Raw genomic sequence first — 7838 nt, 5'->3', positions numbered from 1 at the left:
CACTGCTAGTGTGTGGTCACGGGGGTGGGAACTGGTCTCCGCTAGTGTGTGGTCACGGGGGTGGGATGTGCTCACCGCTAGCGTGTGGTCACGGGGGTGGGAAGTGCTCACCGCCAGTGTGTGGTCAGTGGTCACAGGTTTAAGGTGAAGGCAGTCAGCCTGGATGTGTGATTTTCTTCAGCAGTCATGGAGGAGAAGGGTTGGGCTCGCCCAGTTGGGTTTTCTAAGTGAATACCGTGGAGAGGGAGCGGGAGGCGAAAAAACAGAGCCCTGTGTGTAAGAGTGAAGAGTGAAGTGTGACGACGGCCCAACAGGGAAGCGCGGGCGGCGAGACAGCCCGACGGGAGATCTCCTGAAGCGGGAGAGTCCCTGCAAGGCGAGTGAGCTGCAGGGCAGGAGGTGGAGCTCCACGGATGACTTTTGACGGGGGCCTTTGGGCCCTTTGCGGCTTCTCACGGTTGAGGACCCAGGGAATGTCTAGGACTGAAGGGTGTGCGCCCCTGTCTTCTACTGTCGAAGCTTCAGGCTGTTTAGCCTCCATTTCTCCAGAAATTCCAGTCAGATTTAATTTCCAGAAACGCACATGGCACTAAGAGAATCTAGAAGACCAGGCTGAATGCAGATTAGAAAATGCCGAATGGAGCACTAGTCGAGCTGCAGCTGAGTGAATTACCGAGTAAAGGTGACAGGGCTAAAAAGGTGAGAATAACAGTAGGTGAAGAGACACGAGCCCGCCACAAGAAGGACTGAGGAACAGGGCAGCCCACGTTTTGAGAAGAATGGCTGCATTTCCAGAGTCGAAGAAAAGTAAAATCTCAGGCTCGGGAAGCCCAACGTGGTTTGAGAGGGCAAAATTACACCAAACCACACCGAGACGTGTCAGATGGTAACTGCTCTGCACCAAAAGACACGGGAAGACACCGCTAACTCACAGGGTAGGTCCGCGCGAGAGGCCTCTGGCGCGGCGGCGGGGCGGGGCCAGGCGGCTCCCAGAATGCCGCGCGCGCCCACCGCGGGACTTCGGCTCCCGGCATGCCCCGCGCATCCTCGGCGGGACTCCGGCTCCCGGCATGCCGCGCGCCAGCGCATGCGTTGTGCTGCCTCGCGAGGCAGTGCCCCCTGGCGGCGGGTGGGGACCGCCGCGGGGGCGGAGCCGGAGGCGGGGGGTTGCGCTTGGTGACGGGAGGACGCGCGGCCGCCGCGCACTGGGCCGGCGGCGGCGGCGGAGGACGCCGAAAGTACGGGCTGTCGCGGCAGCCGCGGCGGAGCAGCAGAGAGGCCGGGGAGCGGCGGGCGGCTCACGCGCGTCGCGCGGGCCGGGATGAAGGACTGTGGCGGCGCGGCCCGCGCACAGCCGGCCGGTGAGAGCGCGGGCAGCGGGCGGTGGGCGGCGCGGGCCGGGAAGATGGCGGAGGGGCCGGCGCTGCGGTCCCCGTGGTCCTGGCCCAGCCTCGGCGGAGGCTCCAGGCCCGGCAGCGCGAGGAATCCAGGCCCGCGGCGACTGCAGCGGCGGGAGGGGCTGTGACTGGACCGTGGAGGGAGGGGGCGTGGGTGTGCGGGGCCGGGCCGGGCGGGGGGCGCGGAGGCGCTAGGGGCCAAGGCCGCGCGGGGCCCAGGTGCGCGCCGACGGGCTGGGCTGGGAGTGTGAGGGTGGGTGAGTGCGCGTGTGCCCGGCCCGAAGTGGGTGTGACTGTAACCTGTCCAGGGTGGGTTGTGTCCCTGCCCTAGGTGGGTGTGAGTGTGCCCGGCCCCAGTGTGGGTGTGGGTGTGTCCCTGTCCAGAGTGAGTGTGAGTGTGCCCCTGTCCACGGTGGGTATGAGTGTGCCTTGCCCGAGGGGAGTGTGGCTGTGCCCGGCCCCAGGGGGGTGTGAGTGTGCCCGGCCCTAGGTGGGTGTGAGTGTGCTCCTTCCCGAGGGGGTGTGAGTGTGCCCGGCCCTAGGTGAGTGTGAGTGTGCCCCTGCCCGAGGGGGGTGTGAGGGGACCCCGCCCGTGGTGGGTGTGGGTGCACGTGTGCCCAGCCTGAACTCGGGGCGCCGGCCGCATTCCCGGGCGCCGTCGGAGTGGGGACAAGGTGGGTGCCCGCCGGTCGGGGCTGGTGCCCGCGTCCTGAAGGGCGGCCCGGGTGCAGGGCTGTGGTGCGCTGCGGTGCAGCCTCGGGCTTTGTCCCCGGGGCGCAGGGAGCGGGCATGGGCGTTTCCAGGTGGGGTCATGGCCGCCTGCGGGTGGGCTCTGCGGCCTCGCCTCTGCGGCAGGCGCGGGCTGGGGCTCCGGCGCTCGGAGCCTTCCCCTCCCAGTTGCCCCCCGAGCTGGAATTCCCTCGGTTGCTTCCCAGTTGCTGGAGTGCTGTGGGTGGAGGCAGCGTTCCGTGCCCAGGGCCGCGAGCGAGGCAGGCTGTGCATTTTGGGGCCCAGGACGTTTTTTATTTTAAAACGTGCAGCCGGCTCCTTGGCAGCTGTGGGTGTGTTCCGAGCCGCTTCCCACCAGCAGCTGCTGTGGGCGCTGCGCAGCTTCGGAAACGCAGCCGGGCCCCCTCCCCCTCAGTGCTGTACGGGTTTAACCAGACCTCTAGTGACCTCTGCTGAAAAACCTACAGTGGTGAGGCTTCTCGTGCCTGCTGGTGCAACAATACGGAGATTTGTCTTTTGAAGCCAGTGAGGGGAATTGGACGCTGCGTCCTAGGTGCCCTCTATAGACAGCAGGTGGTTCCGTCCGCGGCGCCCGATCCACAAGGGGCAAGGTGCGCTTCTCGCGCCGGGGGAGGGAAAGGCGATTTGATAGGAAGTGTGGCTGTAAATCGAGGAGACTCATTCCATAAACCACCCTGGGCACAGGCTCTGTAGCCATAAATGCTTGGAGTGAATGAATGGGGGTGGCGCCTCGCTCCCTGCACTTGGTCTAGCCAGCTGTCTTGCTGAGAGGCAGGGGAGCAGAGTGGACAGGAGGGCGGGTTCTGGAGCCAGGCTGCCCCCGCCTCGAGTCGCGACTCTTCTGTTTACTGGCTTTGTGGTTTTCGGCAAGGTCTCTGTGCCTTTGGTTTCTCGTCTGTAAAATGGGAACACTAATAATATTGGCCTCATAGGGTTGTTGTGAGGACTCAGTGAATTAAGACTTGTGAAACACTTTGTTCCTGGCACATTGTGTTTTAGAAAGTTAGAAATTGTTATTTCTGCCAAGATCTGGTGCTTCCAGGGTGCATGTGCTGGGTCAGTGGGTCTTTAGTTTCCCCAGCACTGCCAATGTAATGTAAACTTCCAGTTTACATTAAGCTGGAAGTCTGTGGCGCTGGTTTCTCACACAAGAAAGCTGAGGTTTGGATGAACACGTTTATAAAGGTAAAAGAGAAGCAAGCCTCACATACTTAGATGAATTATTATGTGATTGTTTTAAGACGTTCTTAGAGAAAAATGGCCAGGTGCGGTGGCCCACGCCTGTAATGCCAGCACTTTGGGAAGCAGGGGCGAGCAGATCGCTTGAGGTCAGGAGTTCAAGATCAGCCTGACCAACATGGTGAAACCCCGTCTCTACTAAAAATACAAAAATTAGCCGGGTGTGGTGGCTCACACTTGTAGTCCCAGCTACTTGGGAGGCTGAGACAGAGAATCGCTTGAACCCAGGAGGCGGAGCTTGCAGTGAGCTGAGATTGTGCCACTGCGCTCCAGTCTGGGCGACAGAGCAAAACTCTGTCTCAAAAAAAAAAGAATATTTTATTTTATTTTATTTTATTTTTATTTTTATTTTTTGAGACAGAGTCTCGCTCTGTCGCCCAGGCTGCAGTGCAGTGGCACAATCTCAGCTCTCTGCAAGCTCTGCCTCCTGGGTTCACGCCATTCTCCTGCCTCAGCCTCCCGAGTAGCTGGGACTACAGGCTCCCGCCACCACGCCTGGCTAATTTTTTGTATTTTTAGTAGAGACGGGGTTTCACCATGTTAGCCAGGACGGTCTTGATCTCCTGACCTCGTGATCTGCCGGCCTCGGCCTCCCAAAGTGCTGGGATTACAGGCGTGAGCCACCGCGCCCAGCCAGTTTTTGCTTGTTTTTGAGACAGAGTCTCACTCTGCTGGCCAGGCTGGAGTGCAGTGGTGCAATCGTGGCTCACTGCAGCCTCGATCTCCTGGGCTCAAGGCATCCTCCCACCTTAGCTTCCCAAGTAGCTGGGACTACAGGTATGTGTCACCACACCTGGCTAATTTTTTTGTTTGGTTTTGTTTGTAGGGATGGGTTTTGCCATGTCACCCAGACTGGTCTCAAACTCCTGAGCTCAACTGATCCACTGGCCTTGGCTTCCCAAAGTATTGGGATTACAGGCATGAGCCACTGTGCCCAGCCTACCATTGTTGTTATACTTCTCAGTATTATCCTTGCAACAGAAAAGGTGATTTATTAAAATAAACATTAAGTGACAGGGAGGACATAACAGAAAGTGAGAAGGTGGAATCACCAGCAGTGTAACATTCTGCCTGCTAAGCTGTTGTGAGAAGTAAGATTTTTTTTTTTTTTTTAGATGGAGTCTTGCTCTGTCGCCCAGGCTGGAGTGCAGTGGTGAGATCTCGGCTCGCTGTAAGCTCCACCTCCCGGGTTCATGCCATTCTCCTGCCTCAGCCTCCCAAGTAGCTGGGACTACAGGCGCCCGTCACCATGCCCAGCTAATTTTTTTTGTATTTTTAGTAGAGACGAGGTTTCACCCTATTAGCCAGGATGGTCTCGATCTCCTGACCTCATGATCCACCCGCCTCGGCCTCCCAAAGTGCTTGAATTACAGGTGTGAGCCACCGCACCCGGCCGAGAAGTAAGATTTAACTTGCTTCAGAACATAGTGGAAAGATTTCCCATATTTCTCAAGGATATGATCCTTCTCAAGTCTGGTCATCTCTTCCCTCTGTATCTTAGCTTTACCTTAGAAAATCGCATCTCATCACCTTTATATTGTGTGACACAAAGATTAGGGAAAACCCTTCCACCTTTAGTAGACTGTTTTGAGATTGGTGACATTTAAGGTGAGAATATTTAATGTTTAGATAGTGGTAACACAAATAGCCTAAAATAGATTTTTAAATGCCTGTCCCAGCTTTGTCTCCTACCTCTCTGCTGGGATGGGCTGTGGAAGCTGCATACTACGTGGGGAGTTAGCATGTCCTTGAACAATTTATCAACAGTAGTCCAGAGAATGCAGCCTCCTGGTAGGCTTGTACCGGCTTCTTTGGTGCTGTTGAAAAAAAGTCCATGAAATTTTTTTTTTTTTTTTTTGAGACGGAATCTCGCTGTCGCCCAGGCTGGAGTGCAGTGGCACGATCTCGGCTCACTGCAGGCTCCGCCCCCCAGGGTTCATGCCATTCTTCTGCCTCAGCCTCCCGAGTAGCTGGGACTACAGGCGCCCGCCACCACGCCCGGCTAATTGTTTTGTATTTTTAGTAGAGACGGGGTTTCACTGTGTTAGCCAGGATGGTCTCGATCTCCTGACCTCGTGATCCGCCCGCCTCCGCCTCCCAAAGTGCTGGGATTACAGGCGTGAGCCACCGCGCCCGGCAGAAACATGCTCTTATATTGAGACACCTACTTCTACTAGCAAAGCCCCTAAGCCCCTCTGCTGTGCCTCTTCGCTGATTCACGGTCCTGCGTCATAGACTTTATGCGATCCGTCTCACACTTAGCTTTGCAGGTGGCCTGTAAAGACACCACAAGGCATGGCTCAAAAGAGCAGACTCTGGTGTTCAGCTTGTGGAGCAGACTGCCTCGCAGAGCTGGACTACCCTGCCTGGCCTATCTCCTGTCCCTTCTCGTTACCTTTCTTGCTTCAGCAAGTGAAATCCTTACCCTCTGACACTGGCTGTCTCTGCTGCCACTGTGCTTGCCTCGTTGTGTCTTTCATCTGCCACTTAGACTTGTTCCCAAGTTTATCTGACAAGTCTTCACTGTGCCCTGAGATTGAGTCTGACCCTGACTTCCATGCCCTGGCTACACCGTTTCCACCTGCTGTGGTCCTCCTCCTCAGCTGGTCTGCAGGCCAGCTCCTCTGCCACTTCTGCTGTGTTTGGTATCAAGACACGTGAGACCAGGATTTTGCAGGGGTAGTCTTCCCTAAAACTCGTGTTGGTCACTGGTGCCTGCCATCCTGCTAACCCCCTGAAATGTGATGGTGACAAAGTAATTTTATTATCATACATCTGTGAGTTTTGTTAACATGAAATAGCACCCCTCTCCATTGATAATCTTGTATGAAACTCGTACCAGTCTTTGACACAGTTGGTGTATTGTGAAAAGAGATTAGTGGCCGCTATTATGATCCATTGGGTGGAATTTTTCTTGGTGCAACATTTGGTGTGGCTTTCCCCTCCTTTTCTTTTGAGTTTTGGATTTCTGTGGGAAAACCATAATATTTAGCATTAATAATATTTTTTTCAATTTTTTTTGCAAGTGTTTTCCAAGTATTGTTTTGTAGTTTTAAAATCGAACATCTAATTTATGCTCAGTTGTACTTACATTGTAGTGCCACAGACATGCTTTCAGGGAGCTTAAAAAGAAAAACATCTGCTACAGATATGAGTCCTTCTGTGATTAAAGGCCTAACCAGTGCTCCAGACCAGGGGTCAGTACACTACAGCCCCACTGGCAGACTCCTCTGCCTGTTTTTGTAAATGAGGTTTTATTCAACAGCCGCACCTGTTTATTTCTGTATTGTCCATGGCTGCTCTGGCTGAACTGACTCCTTGTGTAGAGGCTGTGTGGCCCACAAAGCCTAAACCCTTGTTATCTGGCCCATTTACAGAAAAGTTTGCTTTAGAAGTTTAAAGGGGAGATAATTGCAGGGGGCTGCAGCAGTGAAGGGAGGCTTCAAGACGAGGTGGTCTTCTAGCTGGACCGTACTCAGTGGGATGTGAAGAGCGAAGAGCAGGGACACAGCACTGCAGACAGAAGTATTTTCACATTTTGGGAGCAAAGGTGAGAAGGTTGGTTATGTGTGGTTTCTAGCGGTTTAAAGGTTGTGTAAGGAAGAATGGGAGATAAGGGTCATAATGAGAAGGTCTTTGAATTCCAGTTAAAGGCTTTAGATTTTAATTTTCTTTTTGTTTTTGAGACAGAGTCTTGCTCTGTCATCCAGGCTGGAGTGCAGTGGCACGATCTCGGCTCACTGCAAGCTCCGCCCCCCAGGGTTCACGCCATTCTCCTGCCTCAGCCTCCCGAGTAGCTGGGTCTACAGGCGCCCGCCACCACGCCCAGCTAATTTTTTTGTATTTTTAGTAGAGATGGGGTTTCACCGTGTTAGCCAGGATGGTCTCGATCTGCTGACCTCGTGATCCGCCCGCCTCGGCCTCCCAGTGTGCTGGGATTACAGGTGTGAGACACCACGCCTGGCGTAGATTTTAATTTTCTAGCTAACAGGGAGCCACCGCAGGCAGCTTTGTGAGCAGGGGATGTCCTGATTAATGGTTTAGGGAGATTGAATTGGCAATGCGCTGTAGGATGGGTTGGTGAAGGAAGAAATCCACATCCGGGAGTTTACTGGACGGCTTTCTCCAGGGCGAGGTGCAGTAGCAACTCCAGCACTGCAGCGCTCACAGCAGCAGAGGCTGATTCCTGCCCGCGTTTCATTTGCTTGTGACTCTTTTCCAAGAGTCTTCATTTCCAGACCCAGGACCAGGCCTTATGTGGCAACATGCTGTTTTTATGGCAAGAGAGTGGCAGAAACCTAGCGTCTTTTCCAGCACCATCCTGGACTGGCGTCTCAGGGTCCACGGACCAAAGCAGGGTGTGACCCACAGCCTTCTTATGGGGAAGGGTGAGCCCCTGCTCGGACGCTGTGCCGAAGAGAGCTAAGGAGCCCGCGCCTGCTGTCTGGGCCA

General features: G+C 55.1%; 1 protein-coding gene across 6 annotated transcripts in view; it reads left to right on the top strand.

Annotated features, from left to right (window-relative positions):
* Positions 1–1186: 1186 nt before the first annotated feature.
* Positions 1187–7838, top strand: part of ARHGAP39 (Rho GTPase activating protein 39) — a 152373-nt gene continuing 145721 nt past the window's right edge. For all 6 annotated transcript variants that reach the window (XR_004371037.2, XM_032760822.2, XM_032760819.2 and 3 more), the window contains exon 1: positions 1187–1361. The gene's annotated coding sequence lies outside the window, so the exon portion shown is untranslated. The remainder of the gene's footprint in view (positions 1362–7838) is intronic.

Source organism: Hylobates moloch, unplaced genomic scaffold (assembly GCF_009828535.3).
Source record: "Hylobates moloch isolate HMO894 unplaced genomic scaffold, HMol_V3 SCAFFOLD_9, whole genome shotgun sequence".
NCBI lineage: Eukaryota > Metazoa > Chordata > Mammalia > Primates > Hylobatidae > Hylobates > Hylobates moloch.
Note: the sequence above shows the minus strand (reverse complement) of the source record. Positions and strands in the feature narration are given on the sequence as shown.